Genomic DNA, 17804 nt, shown 5'->3' on the forward strand with positions numbered 1-17804 from the left:
ATTTAGTTTTTTGCATTTTCATTATTACAAGCTGGAAACCACACTTCCATGTCTCACTACATCACAGCCCACAGTAGAAAGTGACTGGTTGATTGGATGACCGCTGATAAGCTGAGGTTGACTCTGAGGTTATCTGAGATCCTGGATAACACGCTGCCTGCATCCTTGGTGTGAGACTCTAAAATTCAATCAGGGAACTTATTGCATCCCTTTGTTTACAAAAATTCTGTGTTTTATTTGCTTTGTGAGGCACTCTGCAAGTAATCCCCTTTGACCTTTGATAGCTGCAGGAATTGTGTCCAGGCTGATGGTTTCAGTAGTTTTAACAGATTTCGACTCCAAGCTATTTCAAATTCCGCTCTTTTTTTTTTTTTAAAGCTGTTTTCATTGTCATTTAATAAATTATTACGATTTTTCCATCCGCAGCTCGTGATGTCTCCTCGATTGTGCCTTTTAGGAGCTCTTAAACTCAGTTTAGTCAGAAGTCTTGTTCGGTAATCTTGTGCTGAAGGAGACCGAATGCCCATAATGGATGTTTACATCGTAATTAGAAACCTGTAGATCTGTGCACTGCTTCAGATAACTTTTTTATTTCACAAAAACAACTGACAAAACTTTTACTCAAGCAACTTTTTCCCCTGGCTACAGGGTCTGTAGCCATGTGTGTGTGTGTGGGGGGGGGGTAAAGTGGTGAAATAAGTTTAAATGGCCAAAGTCAGCTGTTTGCTGGTGTTTTTTTGTGAGTGCCTCATGGGTGGCAAATCCCCAAAAAGTTTGAGAGTAGAACTGAGCGTCATGACCCATGGAACTACTTTTTTTATTCTTGACCCATAAAGCTCACCATGCAGAAAACTTGCACCCAATACTAGACAAAAGACATTTCTTGTGTCATAAACAACATTTCAATGGTCTGAACATTGTATTCCCTCTTAGTGACTCCCATCATCCCGAGGATCAGAACAGCAACATTATGCTGCACTTCACTTAGTTTTAAAAGTAGACCGCTTTGTTTGAGCCATGTGCCATCTAGCAGAGTACAGCTCCCTTTTGACTATTTATAAATGCTTCTCTGGTTTGGTTACACTGTTAAGCAAAAAAAAAAAAAAAAAAAAAAAACGGAGTTCAAATTGTTGTTGGTTGTGTCTGTTCAATGAAAGCCAGCACGGCTTGTGAGTTCTTTCAGTAGTTCCCATTTTAGTTGTTTTGTGATTCATACCAACTTCCTTTGATTTCTGTGGACTGAAAAGCTCTAAATTAAGCTGTGTAACTTTTGAAGTGACATCACTGTGGTGTGTGTCATTTTACTTTGACAATTTTTGTAAGAAGGCCCATGTTATCAATATAATACCAAAGGATCCCATTGGGTAACTGTGATCGACATCCACATTACATTATGCTTGGAGCTACACAGACCCTTTGTCTGTATTTCCCTTGGTGGAGCAGCCTGTTGACTATTTTATGTATATATGGGTCAACCCTCCACTCCACTCTTCCTATCAGGAAGTCAGCAGTCTGGCCCCACCAGCACCAATTTTCCACTTGTGTTACTCCTTATATCAACACAGCGCCACATGTTCGACGTCACAGCTGTAGACGGCCGGCAAGCCAGCACGCTTTGTTGCACACTGTGTGTGTGTGTGTGTGTGGAGTGAAAGGAGCCATACATGAGCAATTAGCTGGTGTTAAGTCTGGTATGGGCTAGGCTTGTGTGTGTGTGTGTGTGTGTGTGTGTGTGTGTGTGTGTGTGTGTGTGTGTACGCCCCATATGTCTTGTCAATGTGCGGCTCCACCTGACATTGATGTGGTCCCAGCAAAGCGAGTGTTTGGCTTTTACCAGCGAGACCAAATTGCCCTTTGAGGAAGACCATTTGGTTGTGGGCAAGTTGAGTCAGCCCATTGTAATTACAGGAAGAACAACAAGACATCTTTTTTTTATGCAGATTCAAATAGCTCTAATAACACCGGTTAGACCAAAAGCTAATGAACCACAGCCGCGTTTAGTTAGAAGACTGACGCTGTTAGTTTCCTTTGGGAAGGACTCTGTTGTGTTACTGTCTCACCATTAAACCGAATTATGCCGTCGGCACCAGCAGCAGAGACGGCACAATTGCGCTACAAGTCGAGGCCAAGACGTTTTTCTCGGGGGGGGGGGGGGGGAGTTTGAGAAGACGTGCTGGCAGCTTAAGTGTTCAGTGATGTGGTTGTGCAGTCTCTCTGTTTCAGGACACTCTGTCTCCTCCGTGATTCAGTGACGACGAGTAGAAAACGAGCAGGGTGCCCGGCCTGTGGTGGTGCCGCTTGCAGCTTTCTCGAGGAACCGCTCATATGAACTACTTTAACACTCTGCACAGAGATGTCTTTGGTCCTCAGCAACACACCTGCCGTGACATAGTTGCGTCACACACCCAAGTCACAGCTTCTCACAATCAGAAACAGCGGTGGAAAAACTCCAGGGGCAGACTTTACCGTTAGGCAAGGTGGGCTCCAACTGAAAGGGCCCCAAAGAGCCATAGATTAAATATGTTTAGATACAAAAAATATTGATTTGTTACTATTCTAACTCATTGCACACCCGAAATACCTTGCAAAAAGCCCGGAAAGCACTTAAAAATATGTAACTCAACTTTATACTACTTACTATGTACTTCTACTTCAGTGGACAACATTGTACTACTTCGTTTACCTGACATAAACCCGGACAATACACACGCCAAGTGTGAAGTAGATCGGATGAGCGGTTTTGAGGTATGTGAAGGACAGACAGAGACGCTGTAGTGTCCTGTGCTGCGAGTCGGCAGACATCTGTGCAGCGGTTTACTGAATGTCACTCGACATGAAAGAAGAATGGATTGTGATTGTGATGAGTTACCTTGCACTGAATCTGCTGATGTGCTTTGGAATGAGTCAAATAGATTTTATGGTGTTCTATTCTAAATTTTACTCTATTTGTGGTAAAATAAAAATGTATATTTTAAATGGGAATAACTACAACCAGATCTTGGGTCTCACTTTTGTTTAGGCCCTAAATATGATGGTGCGGACCAGGTTTCAGGTCTCCACAGCCTAAAAAAGCCCCTAAATACCATTGTTCCTCACAGGATGTACCCTTTTCCCTGGCTTTCCTCCCATTATGTGGTTACTGTCAGTGATCAGGTCAAAGCAAAAGGTCGACTCACATTCCTAAATTACTACTGAGTCGAGCCCCGGGGCAAACAGACCCTGGAAAAAGTACGGCCGCAGAGTGACGTCAGCATTTCTCCGGTGTGTTGTCAAGCGGCGGCCCAGGTCAGCGTTGCCACTGGTCACCTCTCGACGTCACGGCGGGCCTCCTTTCCTGGAAGCGTGTGTGTGTACGGTGGCTTCAGTGACCCATACCAAGCTTAGAGCTCACACGAGCTGGGACATGCTGGCCAAACAAACACTCGGGCCTCAGCACAGGAAGGCCTGCCAGTCGGTCTGGGAGGTGAGCGGTGATAGACATCCAAGCCTGCAGTTCTATACTTTTATTCCGGTACAGAAGTGGTGTAGTTTATATCGACTGAGGAGTTGTCCTTCACAACGTGGATTCATTTTTGTGCTGTTCATCAGTTTGTGTGTTGTGGGTCTCACTGATGTATAAAACACTACAGTAAATGTGAGGTGTTTTTATTTAGCAATACAATGAAAATGTCTCAAAGATGCTCCATTTTGGGGCTTTATTATTATTTTTCCAACATTCTCTATCTGGTGGATACATTTTTCACCTTATTATTTTCACATGAAATTCATGCTTGCTGTATATCCGAGCAACCTGTTCACAGTGTTTGTCATCAAACACGAGGCTTTCTTTTAACGCATGTTTCAGCAGGCATGCTGGGAGGACAAGATTTGAAGTGCCTTGCCTAAGGGCACTACGGTAGTGGTTGTGTAGCAGCTCGGATATTAAAAGCATAATCCATCTTGTAGTTTGAAACCAGTAGGAATCATCAATTTGCAATGTTATACAGTTAAAGTGGTCTTTTTCTTTTTTTTGTACACACTTTAGCTACGTGTCTCTATTGGAGGGACTGCTGATGAAATATTGCTACACTGTAGCTAACTCTGGGACAGTCAATGACTGTCCTTTGGTCCCTGTTTAATAAACAAATACATAGTTGTGCATCTACATGTTGCCAGGATAACTTTGAACAAAACACAGACTGCTTGAGCTTGTACAGTTCAGCTGTGGGGCTGTTCTCTGGTGGAGAACAAATGGTTTGTTCCCCTGATTGCAGTAGATCTGTTCCTCTCTGGGCTGTCCTTCATCATGGTGCATTGAGTCTCCTGTGATGAGTTTCTCTCTGCATGGGTTGTTGAACATCTCTGTAAAGGTTTGAGGTTGGAAGAGAAGCTCTTGCTCTTTGATTTGAGAGGCTGACATCAAAACGTGACATTTCTGTTGTTGATACTTTAGTCAGCTGAATCCTACTTTATTGTGTGGCCACATTATCTACGTTTGGCCGGTTATTAGCAGGAATGATAAAATTGTTAGCGGTGACCCAGAATAGTGGACTATTTGACGGTTCGACACCACAGTTGGATTGTCACAGCGGTGGGAAATGTAGTTATGAAACAAAGGATAATTTTATTCTGGTTATATTGGGGGACTGAATGTCTGATTTTACACGGACTTGCTTGGTTTCTCCCAATAAATCATGTTATATAGCCTCTTTGTTTAAATACCAGACTAACAATACTGTTAAATATACGTGTGCTTATAATTAATCTCCTCTGTGATTTGCGGGACCATCGTACCATCACTAAAACAACAACGCTGTTTCTAAATCAAAGAATCCATTTATTCATCAGAGCACTCGCATAACAACGTAGCGCTATCGGAGCGCTAAATATATTTAGAATTTATGAACGATTCTCTTAAAGCTGCGTAGAAACGGCCCCGTTATTCTGAGACAACGGTCACAGTCACACGTATCTCAGCCAGTAGTTTTGTTGTTTTTCCTATTTCTTTATTTATTAAAGCTTAAACAGACAAACTGGATCAGTTGACCGTAGGCAAGACACTAGCAATCAGATTGGACTGTCAATTCTTAGTCTGAATAATCAAGGAGAGGGACACACTACCAATTATTGGTAACTTTTTCCTCTTGATAGAATCTTTTTGTGCAATTGTTGCTGTGTAATTCAGTTATGAAGCTCTGAAAAAGCCCAAATACCGACACGGCTCAAAGAAAGTGCTTTTTATTTATCTCAACACGGTCACAAGTACACGCAGCGACACCTTAAGTCCAAAGAATGTCCTCATCGTCTTAAATGACCGTCCTGCTCGCTTTGGTATCTGTAGGCATTCACTATTGAGTGAATCCGTTTTGCTCTATGAAAAGGACAGAGCAGGTCAAGTGGAACTGACAACTCGCTCCAGCAGATAAGGACGGCTTCTGCAGCGGGACAGATATCACTGAAACACCTGACAGGATACTGTGTTTTCCACTAACTTAAAAATCCCTTTTCAGTAAACTTGTCCGCTTTAATCTGCCGATTAATTGATATTTACAGCTAGAGGCTTAAAAAAAGCCAGATATATTTAGTGTGATAAAATGTGGAAAAAAGCTCTGTCCTCAACCATTTTCTCACGAAAGACTGAGTGAAGCTTGTAAAGCCAGTGTTCATCAAAAAATGCAGCCAGATTTTGTGTGCCCTTGGAGCTCTTTTTGAAGGTTTTTAAATCAAACCAAAGTTGAGACAGACCGAAGGTGTGGAGGTAGGGCTGTGCTCTGTCTGTGGCTGTTGTGACTGGAGTCATCCGAACCCAAAGAGGTGCTCTGTGTGTTATGGCTGTCACCTGTGGCTCGTGAAGAATGAGTGGGTCGGCGTGGGGTAGTCTTAGCGGCCGTAAGGATTGAGGTGAGTCTGCCGTTGACGCGCTGCAGAAAGGATAAAGGGGCAGACTAGGTGTGGTCCTGTATGGCTCTGCATAATACCGCCCACATTACTCCGGTCACTGCCAGCTTTTTAGGGAGTCTGTTTTAGCTCAAGAGGAGAGCGGTGAGATGGAGTCTGCCAGGTTGTGTCAGAGAGAGCTCCAGTAGGTGGCAACATCTAGGTTATAATGTGTTTAAAATGAAACGCGCACTAGAATCCAACTGTGGCTATCGTCGGCATTCATTGAGACACCAGTGGAAAGTCTTCAGGCAGAAACAAACCTGTTGATTTAGAAAGCAGTTGTAAAACGATGTAAAATACATTGATGTGTTTTCTCTAAAAAGGGACCACCTCAAGAGCTGCTGAGGGGAGAGAAACGCTGCCAACAGGTTGCAGGCAGGAAAACAGTTTGGGTGTTTTGTGGTTGTTTGGACGGAGTTGATCCAACCCAGACTTTTCCTGCCCAGTACACTTGTTGGCGTTGCACCTGCATTTTTAAGCCCACAGTGCTCGATTGAAAACGTGAGCTGTCCAGCTTTCAGAAATACCATTTTTTTATTCATATTCTCCTAAATATGAATCTCGGTGCTCCTCTAAATAGTATTTTCTACAAAGGACACTCCATTGGACATGTTGCCACTTAAACCTTCCCGAACAGACGGGGGTAAGCCGAGCTTAGAGCATCAGTGAGACCAGACATTCATTATCAAGTGTTTCACATGCTCTGTTCTGTGTGGCGCTTTGCTGGACACGGACACGCTTAAAGGAGTTTCTCAAGAATGCACGACGACAGAGACATGAAGTGTCAATGTGGTAGCAGTCTGCAGGCTGTGAGGAAAGATCATTCCTTGTTAAAGTGCCCTTCTATTCCAAAGTCATTAAATCCAAAAGCTGAGACACCAAGACACATCTGGGTGGGCTCGAGGCATAGTTCTTCCACATGATGCAGACACTTTCCTCCAGCTCAACTTGGCAGCACCAGGACCCTGAATCCCACTTTGTGCCCCATGACAAGAGGCAGCTGCCTGTTGCCTGTAAGTTGGCCTGGCATGTGATGACTTTTCATCCCACCAATCCCACGTGTTGGTGATAAAAAATAACTGTCGGCATTAATTCCTCCTCTGGGGTTTAAAGTATTATTGGATTTACAAAAAGGTGCCCAGAGCTCATTCATGCTTTTTAAATAAGTACATTAACGGCAGATTTATACACTCACTCACCATGAATAAATATATTCAGAGATATTTTGTGAGCTGTCTAGTCATTTTCCACATTACTCAACCTGTATTATGTAATCCAAAATTTGCTTTTACACTTTTTTCTTCCCCTTCTGTGGTGACATAAGTCTAGTGTGACATTGTAAAGCAGCATGGTGGCCTGTGCAGGGCTCGACATTAACGCTTGTTCGGGCAAGTGGAAGTGAAAAAATTGATGTGATCTTTATCAAGCAAGCCCTGATTGATCGGCCATTATGCAATAAGGAGATTGGTATCGGTGCTTTCTAGTCGCAGATACCCGATCATGCTACATTGTGAACAACAAATCGGTGTTGAGCTAGTTAACGTTAGCTGCTAGCCTGCGATGGGCGACTAAGTCTTACCTCGGGCGAAGGTCATTTATAACCTTTTTATCGAGAGGGCATTATGCCCTGTTAACTTGGAATATTACTCAGCTAATATGACATCGTTACAACTACTAATGCCAGGCTCCTGTAGAAAGCTACCACAGCAGGTGATTCCACTGAGTTTTATTGTGTTATTTCAGTTTGAATGAAGTGCGTTTTACAATGGTCGGCGGGTAAAGTAGCTGTTTCTGTTTGAGTCTGGTGGCTTTGAGGACAGCATATTCATTGTGTGCTTTGTATGTTAACAAATTACTATAATTGAAAATCCCTCTTGATTTTATTTATTTTTTGATAGGCCTACGTTTGGCTGTCAAGCTAGTAAAACATGTCAGCTACTTGCCCGAAGCCCTTCTGTGGATAAAAGACACTGCCTTGTAGCAGCCTGTTGCCAGATCATTCAGTGTTGAGCTGCATGCTTTCATTTCATGCTTTTTTTTTTGTGCAGTTTAAATGCCTCAAATGAAAACAATATAAAGACAAATCATGTGTTGTTTTGACTAGAATAAGTCAAAACGAGCTGAAGAAGGAATTTTCCTTGTGTGGGACCTTCAGAGTGGAGAGAATCTGTCAGTGTGTGTGGAGGGGAAACAGTGCTCTTATCTGGTGTGTGTGTGTGTGTGTGTGTGTGTGTGTGTGTTCCAGTCACTGGTCTTTTTGGGAACCCTGGGGGTCTTTTATGGCTGTCACAACTTGTCCTGAGACTCTGTGGTTATCTGCTGCGCTGTGTGTTTTGTATTTGAAGCTACTCCGGGCTTGAGAGCGGTTCACACCTAAACTAGAAGTGAAGTTAGCTCAAGGCTAAATTGCCCTGTAACCTTTTTTTCACACCCCAAACCACACGGGCAGCATACACACTCGCATCCTCTCCTTTTCTCACTCTTGCCTTCCTCTCCTCACACACCTATGTTCAGACGAGCACAAACCCTTTTCTGCCCATAACAAATATATATTTATTGTTTCAGGCTGCAGTATGATAACATAACGGCCAGTCATCGCTCACATAACATTGTTGAACATTGTTGGTTTTGTGTGAACCTAAACCAACTGCAGTGATTGAAGTCTTATCATTTTGCCAGTCCAAACGTGCCAAGTTACATTTTATTAATTCCCAGTCACATGTCTATCAACATGCAGACAAGCACGGAAACAGAATGGGGTGCTGATGATGTAGCTTTGGGGGTCTCTGATCAAATGGATTCACTCTTCCATCGTTGAGAATGAGATCAAACAGCTGCCCAAACCTTTGGCGGGAGAGCAGGGGTTGGGCTTGTTCTTGTAGCCGCTTCAAAGGTGGGCCATAAATTACATGAGTGATAAGAAACGGCACCATTTGATCAGCACCATCAGTCGGCCATGAAGTTTCTGTTTCTCCTGGTCTGTGCCTTTCTTTTATCACTCACAGCACAAAAAGCTCTGCTGGAGTTCTTCACTATAACATCAACCTAAAGCTGAATTCTTTAAAAAGCTTTAAATGCTGTCCGTATGCGTGAGTGATATGACGAGTTAGCTGATTGAATCAAATGATCCGAATGAGAGAGTGCTGGATGGTTAACCGTTGAACAGGAGGGTCACTTCACATGTTGACTTCATTAAGTTTAAAGCTCCGCCCTGGCTCATTAGTTAACCCCATGAGGAGTAGATCTGTGACCCGCTTGCTGTCCCCGTCGGCGGTTTAAAAACCCAGTGGCAGTGACGAATGAGCCGGGTCTCTGTTTTATTGAAACGTGAAAGTCAGTTAGTCCCTTCAGACACTCACTCACTCATCTCGCCCACTCGCAGCACGCACACTTTTTATTAGGGGGGCCCCGCGGACCCCCCACATGCCACGGAAAAAAGGGCCGACGTCTGTCTCGCATTAACGCGCACCCTTAGACACACTCTTTTAATTTTCCTCACTGCCGTTAGCGAGCGTGGCTTCGTTCATTTCGGGGCTGCCATCTCCCTGCGGTGACGCCGCCGTGCCTCCGCCTTTAATGTTTTAACGCGGGGAGCGAGCCGCTCAGTCTGGAGGCTGAACCATCCAGCTTTAATGCAATAGACGGAGGAAAGGCTGACTAACGCGCCCAGACATCGCACATGTAGACAGCCCCTCGCAGGCTGTTTTACATTTGACACAGTCATCCACAGCGCAATGCTGTCACTGCGATTGTACTAACGTCAACGACATTATGAGCAGCGGTAGCTCAGAACCACAGTGTTCTGGCAGAAATGACAAATATTCATGTTTGATTTCAGAAGAAGATGAAGAGAAGGTGCTTCTATTCAGTGATAGCACATGTTCAGCAGCAGTCTGAGGTAAAACAGCTTTGGGCTACTTCCAGTTTAAATGTCCATCTAATCAAAAACAATTCCCAGCAAAGTGGAAAAGAGGTTAACCTGACATGTTTTGAAAGGTATCACTAATTGACTGTCTCAATGAATGAAGTGCCCATAACTCACCTTCAGCATCGATCTACACTTCATGTTAGATGCATTCATTTGGTCAAAGCGGGCTGTTTACTCTGTTTATGTTAGCACAGCTATCCCTGACCCACCGTTACCGTACATTAAGTTGTACCAATGACTTCCATGCAGTGAGAAGTCTGTCCTCAATATTCCTCGTGTCATTCTGTTTCTCCGTTTCGTCGCTGAGCCTCGGTTAATTCTGTCTCGGGTCAAATGTTGTACAGATTGTGAAGCCCTCTGAGGTACAAACTCCACAGTATGAATACAAATGTTTATCAGTGCACAAATATGCGCATTCCTGTCTGATATTTGCTCTTGACATACTCGGCCGACTCCGCTGGCTATGACTGAAGTTTTCTTAACTTCGGGAGAATTTAGATCCAGTTTATTTTAAATGTTAATGCAAAAGAAACGGATTTGATTATTTTTTTCCTTCCCTGTTCTGTCACATCACGGTCACATCCCCCAACGCTAGCATTGTCATGCCGGTTGTCCCGACTAGTTGCAATCAGCAGTGGAGCCTCTTTGTCTGCGTGGAAAGATGCTGAAAGGGAAAGCGGCATTCTTGGGAGGGGGGGGGGGGGAGATGAAATTTGATTGGCAGGGAGCACGAGAATGAGTCACTCACCCAGCTCCCTGGATTTTGAGTGACGGGCCTATTCCGGGCTGCGGTGACGTCCGTGTGTTTGATTGTGGTCGTGTCCGCATACGGCGAGCAAACCAGCGCTCGCATGGCTCAACCCAACAGCTGAAGTCACCAAATTCTCGTCAGTGGTCACCACACTACGAAGATGAAGGAAAATGAAAGTCGTCTGGCAACCGAACTACAACACAGAAGCCAGATTTAACGGGAGATATTTATCTTCTCTCTCTGCTCTGAAGTCTCTCTACACCATACGTTTCATAATGGCCTCATAATGGCCTCCATCAGACAACTTCTAGTCAGAATAGTTTATCTATGGTTTGCTGAATTCAGAGTTTGTCTGTCAGAATGTTCTTTTCTCAGGACACCTCCTCTGATTGTTTAGTCTTCATGTAAATACTACAGCTTTAATCTATTTCTCTGAGGGAAAGAGTTTCACTTTGGGTCATAGTTCCTCTTCCCAGATATACTGGTCTTTCCCTTTCACACGAAACAAGAGCTGTTTCCACCAAGAAGTTCCCCGTAATTGTAGTCCAGGGACTACTAAAAAAACAAAACTAAAAGACTCCTTCACCTCGTTGTTGTCTGCGTTTCCATAGTGGAGACTGACCTAAAATGGTCCAAAATCGACACTACAAGGAAGCTGTGTGTTTGACCAATCGGTGACGGTCATCCCCGCTAACCCCCCCCCCCCCCCCCCTCCCCCGACAGCTCCTTTACTGTCTGAAAGTTCACTTTCTGTGGGAGAGATATCCTCTGAATGTAATTTAGACCCTGGCTGGTTTGTTGAGCTTAACATTGCTTGACTTTGCTCTGCAGGGTGTCAACACACCTTATTTCCTGCAGACAGACAATGTTTCACAAACATGTACAGGTTAGGTGCCATTGTGTCTGTGCACATGCTGTGTGACCGATAAACCGAATCGGCACTGCCCAAGTGCACCTCTGCACGGAGATAGTAGAGTCATGTCTCACTCTCTTTCTTGTCTTTATTTCTGTCAGTCGGACGTTTGTGTGCGCGCACACACACACACACACACACACACACACACACACACACACACAGTAGTGTCTTCCAGCCAAATTCTGCCCTTACTACAGGAGAAAGAAATCCCCAGTGAGGCTGTCTGGTAGCCAGGAGCTCATTACAGCTGAATGTTTTACGGGATTGTTATTTTCTGAAAAGGAAACATGCACAGACGAGTTTCAGAGCACGTGTACGTGCACGTATGTGTGCTCCTCCCTCTCTGGGAATATAGGCCTCCAACCTGGGCTCGGGTGCTGCGGATCAGCTCTGAGATCGTCACTGATTGTTTATTTAGTTTCTCCCTTACCACAGCGATGATCCTGCACACATTGGATTTACCGCTATGGCAAACGGTCAAACTCCGTACTTTCTCCCAGGGATCAACCGATTATCAACCACGATCGTTAATCGTTATGAGTTCACACACTTCACTGATAAACCAGACAAGTGTCCAGCATCCGTCTGATTCAGCAAAAGAAATCTCTTTTGTAGCATTTGATTAAACAAAATGTTATGTTTTGTGTTGGAGTTTGTGTTCATTTTGACCCAAAGATTGTCATTTTTACTGCAAATGTAGATCACTTAGGGGCCTCCTTGATTACTGATAATCGGTATACTTTGTCTGCAGCGGTGCAGCGTCCCGAATGGCGAGGCTATGTTTAGTTTGGATCGCTCGCAGCCGTTCCCAGTGCGAGCTATTTAGAAGATGGATCACCGAGACTTGAGGCCGCACATGCCGTTGCGTTGACGGCCCAACTTGAAGCTCTAGCGGCGTTAACCAATGCTGCCAGCAAACCCAACGTTACTCATTATCGGCACAAATTGAAGGCATTAATAACGAATCATCTCTTGGCAGCTCGGCTCATAGAAAAGACTCTCCACTAGAGCAAAGTTATGTATTCGACCGCTGTTAAAATGATCATATTCACGCTTGAGCTGTTGGTATTTGGGCAGCCTTTCTCCCTGTCTCTCTCCTCACACACTTTTCAGTTCCTCATTCACACGGACCTTTCTCTCGTTCGCTTCTCTGTGAAGCTTTCTCTTTATTACTTTGGCCTCGTAGTCCTCTGTCCAATGCAAACGCACATTTCAGCCTCACACCTCTAGCATTAGGATCTTTTCTTAGCAAGAAGCTTATTTCTGCCTGTGTTTGTGTCTTCATCTCTCACCCTGTCTGTCCGTCTCTCTGTGTGAGCCTTATGTAATGGAGGGGGGGTCATGTGAGTACCGAGGTCGGGGTTCACGCCGTGCACCTGCGGCCAGCCGTCCTCCTCTCCCTTTGATCTCTGTTGGAATTCTTTTTTCTCCTTCTTCTTTTCCACCTGACTTCCTCCTCGTCCCGTCTGTTTCTCCGGCCCCTCCCTGGCTTTAAGCCACTGGCTCCTCCAATCTGAACTCTATTCTTTTGAGTGTAATTATGAGATCAGCTCAATGAGGAGCAGAGGCTTTTTTAAACAGTAGTTTGAGGCTCAGGACTCCTCATTGAAGCCGTGTATGATTGTCTGTTGTAGGCACGACGAGACTGAAAACACAGACAGGCACGATCAATAGTTCATCTCAAACTTGAAATGGACCTTCCATTATATACAGATTGTGTAAAGTTCAGGATGTCGGCAGGAATTAATGACTAATTTAGTAAGTGAAGATTTTAATTTGGAGTTCTTAACCGACTTTTGTATGCAAACGTTCAGTGAGGTTGAAGCTTATTCTTTTAAAAAACTATTACGTTCCCTTTTACATCAAAATGTATTTTGATCAAGGTTAACAATTTCCTTTGCAAGGGATGACAGCACTTATACGGTCGACTGTATTGAAGGAATTCAGTGTGAATGTATATATAAAAAATAAATAAACTTAAAACTAAATAAAATCCCTCTGTAATCTCACCATATAATACATTTTTTTTCACTGTGTAAATACTTGGTCAGCATATGGGTGTGGATCCTTTTTACGCCGTCTTATTGTTATTTCTTTCTTTGCTGCTATGTTATATATATAATATATTAAGAGGTGCATCCTTTACTACAGTGAATTACATCAAGTTTGCCCTTTTGTCAATTCAACCTGTAACACTTGGTACCACACAACAGTTCAAATCCAAACGTCATGTAACGATTGGCATTGCCAACATATATACAGATGTGTAGCCATGCCCCCCCTCCCTCCCAACACCCACATGACTGAGTTGGATTCGGGTTGGAAACTTTTCCGATCATTTTTTCCATTTGTTTTTGTATTTGTGTTTTAGACTCTGCACACGCCCAGTGGAGATTCCCCTTTTTCCTGCTCTCTACCCATTTATTTCCTGCCTCTCTGTGTTATCCCGATCCCATCCCTGATAAACCCCTCTTCAGTGGGCAGACAGCCCCCGGCCATTTACCCTGTTGCCCCCGAATCATGACCACGCAGAAAGACACGCATCGACCTTTTGCAGCGGCTAAATATAGACCCACAGAAGAATAGGAGGAAGGGAGGTAAAAAATAAACGAGGTAGGTGGGGGGGGTTAAATGGAACAGCATGTTAAAGAAAGTTGTTGAGGGGAGAGCACGTAGAGTAGGAGGCCGTTTATGTTTAGTCTTCTGGACAATACCCCGATGATTGCTATCGGGTTATTAGGAGAGCTGTTACAACTGTGGTGACGTCAGCGCCCCGAAGAAAAGCAGACCTGTGGCCGCACAGATCCTGTGTTTCTCTTGGAAAGGAGAACGCAGGTGGCTTGGGACTGCAGACTAATAGTAAATGAGTTTTCCTACCCTGCTCTTGGCTATATATAGACTCCAATGAGGCCTGAAATGGTGTGTTTCGCCTCCGCCTGACAATCAGAAACTCTTCCTGTCTGGAACAGAGCTCGCCAGATAGTACAAAGGGCTTTGGGTTTGTTTGTCGACTTCAGTTTTCCCTGACTTGTAGCGCTGCATCCAGATCTCTTGTGCTATCGATGAGTGATTAGAATTAGCAGCGAAACGAGCATTGATCAGCACTAATGCTTTGCTGGCTGCTGATAAGGACCAAGTCATTTGCACTCTAGTGTGTCAAAGCGCTGCCAGTTTTACAGGTTGGCACTATGTTTGAAAAGGACCCCAAATCCTTTTCTCTTTAACCCTCTGAGCCCCAAAACCCTAACCAGCGGGATTGAAAACCATGTTTTCTTTTAAACAATCGCCAGAACTACACAGTTTATCATCGCGCGAAGCTGTAAAAACATCATTATCGTCAGATTTTCCTCTTTCCGACGTTCCTTGAACAGCTTAAAATTGTGATATTTTAGATTTTCCCCCGAATAAACGGTTTGTTTTAGCCAGATTCTTTAAAAAAACAATAAATTCTGCACTCCTCAGCGTAATTGGGAAGCCATGACTGATTTGCCTGAGACCAGCAGTCATGTGACACAAATTCTGTGAAACGTGGACTGAACTGCAGGCTGCTGAACACAGAGAGGAGAGGTTGTAAAAATTGAATTTGTTCGATATACATCGCACGTATAGGCTCCATTGTTCTCAACATTGGTAACACTTGTGGGCACTTGGAAAAGTGTTGGATATATAGATTCCATTAATTTCAACTTTTTGTAAAATATATTATCAAAGAAATTCAACTTGCGTTTTTTGTTTTCTATGACTGATGGCATAGTAACTGTGTTATACTGCACAAAAGACATTTTTGCGTTCTCTCCTCCAGGCATGGTTGTGTTGTTTCCATAGAGGAGCAGGACGTTTATATTGCAGTGAAAAACGAGGCCGCAGAGAGAAAAATGTGACGGGATAACAACCAAAAAAAAAAAAACTGCTTGGAGTTTAGAGGGTTAAAAGATTCTGTCGGACTAAATACATTCCTCAAGTGTAAATGAAAACCGCTCCAATGCCAGTGAAATCCCATAAAAAGTTAATATATTTGTATGCTATTTTTCATGCAGACATAATACAAGAAACTAGAAGTACTAGTTAAAGCGTTCCCTAATCTCAGATTTCCTTTTGAAGCTGCAGATTTAACACAGGAGCTTCACCGCGTTTGTAAAGAACAGTTAACAAATTGATCCGACTCATTTCTGTGTGGCCTTCGGTCTCACGACGTCAAATGTTATGCAAGCTGCAGAGAATCATCCGTGAGGGAGGCTAATGTATAGAAGCTAGTAGCTGCAGATGCCCAGAGATTTCATGACAGGAGGATTTCTGCCTGAAAGTGAATGAGGGCGACTTGTGTCTGTTTGTGCAAAATAAGAAATTAATAAGAAAAAGCCACAGGTAGTGAACTGCGGGCATCGTGACATTTAGGCTGGAGTGCTTTCCTCCTCGTCTGAGAACTGACATTGTCGGTTTCTTCTAGTTTTGATAGTTCGTACACAACAACATTTATTTCTGTCTTACTGCTGTTTTCTGTCCTCGTCCCTCTCCCACTCGCTCATTGCCTTCTGTCTCACACTCCTCCTTATTTGTTAAAATCTCACATTCTACCAGCCATTAACCGCCAGCTGCAGCAGATGCACCTCAGCTGTGCATCTGTCACACCATCGGTTGTGCCGTCTGATTTTGTGCATCTGTCCCCCGCCTCTGAACGACTTTAGGAGATTGTATGGACTCCAGACGCAAAATGTTATCAATGCACAGCCTTTTTAGGGTTAAATAAATCTGGATGGTTGAGGAAACGTGCTCCACCGGTGCTTACAGGGGGGGGGGCTGTTCCTGTTTTATGTTGTAATGTGTTTACAACATGTGTGACAGCGCTGGTCAGGCCGCCTCAGACGGATCACACACCCTCACACTGCGGCGCTCTGGACTGCCGCCCGAACCCTAAACTCCTGTAGTTGTCAAGTTCCTGTAATTGAATCATATTTTGTCTTGTCCATCGTGACTCGCCCATTTATTTTTAGAGCTGAAAGCTTTTGTTGCTAGGAGACGGCGTGTCTTAGGAGAGGCTGAGCGAGGGAGGGACGGAATGAAAGAGGAGAGAAAAGAAAGAGGTGGCAGTGGTGTTGAGGGGGAGAAAGGCGGAATCTGTGAAAGCTGAACGGCGAACGTACAAAGCGATGAGTCAGCAGGGACATCTGCAAAACGCACGCGTGCGGGCGGCATGGTTGCTTTTCCTGCGTTCTTTGTCTGTGTGCTGTGCGCACCCACGCATGAACCCACTTACCTGTACTGGTGTGTGTGTGTGTGTGTGAGAGAGACGGAGATATTAGCTCGCCCACTTAGATTTAATCCACTCCTGCTGTTGTGATGCGTCAGCCTGTGTGCGCAGATATGGAAGTGTGTTTTTCTCCGACAATCACCAGTGTGCACCCCACTGTACAGCAGCGTGTTGCGTCTGTGTCACAACGCCTAAACCCGTCCCCACCGACAACAGCCTCATTGTGTGCTTCATGAGTCACATGCTCGTACCCCATCAGCAATCTGCCTTCAAATGGCTATTATCAACTGTCACAGCCAGCTTGTCCGTCTTTTGGCTCACTCTCCGAGCACCACAGGAGATCAGATAGCAGCATGTGGTTTATTAGTCCTTTTTCAGGATGGGATTGTCTCCTCGAAGCTGCTATCAGCAACTTTCTTTTTCGTGTTGGTTTTGACCAGGCAGCAGCCACCGGTTCTAAAAAATGAAGCCGATGCAGAAGTGTCTCGAAGCTACATTCTCTCTACTCTCCATCAGGGGGCGACTCCTCTGGTTGTATAGAAGTCTATGAGAAAATGACTCTACTTCTCTCTTGATTTATTACCTCAGTAAACATTGGAAACATGAGTTTATGGTCTCAATCGCTAGTTTCAAGTCTTCTTCAATACAGCATGATGTTCATTTAGAGTCAAACAGACCATAAAGCAGGGTATGCTTTAGGGCGGGGCTACATGGTTATTACTACAGTTACCAGAGCTGTATACGGCGTCTCTACGTCACTCTCCCGCAGTCCAAATATGGTCACTTCCATTTACTGGTTGCAAAAAGCCAATATGGCGACGGCAAAATGAGGAACTCAAGGCTTCAAAACGGCAGTCCACAAACCAATGGGGGACGTCACGACGACTACGTCCAGTTCTTATATACAGCCTGTAGTTTGAACAGTCCCCGTGAACAAAAGTGTTAGTATTGTCAGGCTGTTTTTGGTGCCTGTTGGACGCTAAAACGTCACAGCTGGAATCTCTTAAATCTATCCTAAGGGGGAAAACAGATTGTAGTTACT

General features: G+C 44.3%; 1 protein-coding gene across 1 annotated transcript in view; it reads left to right on the forward strand.

The window, feature by feature from the left end:
* LOC142965512 (ETS domain-containing transcription factor ERF-like) overlaps nucleotides 1-17804 on the forward strand; it is a 35078-nt gene that overhangs the window by 1529 nt on the left and 15745 nt on the right. The gene's annotated exons all lie outside the window — the stretch shown is intronic.

This window comes from Anarhichas minor, unplaced genomic scaffold, assembly GCF_050575085.1.
Source record: "Anarhichas minor isolate MPS153535 unplaced genomic scaffold, ASM5057508v1 ptg000033l, whole genome shotgun sequence".
Classification (NCBI taxonomy): domain Eukaryota; kingdom Metazoa; phylum Chordata; class Actinopteri; order Perciformes; family Anarhichadidae; genus Anarhichas; species Anarhichas minor.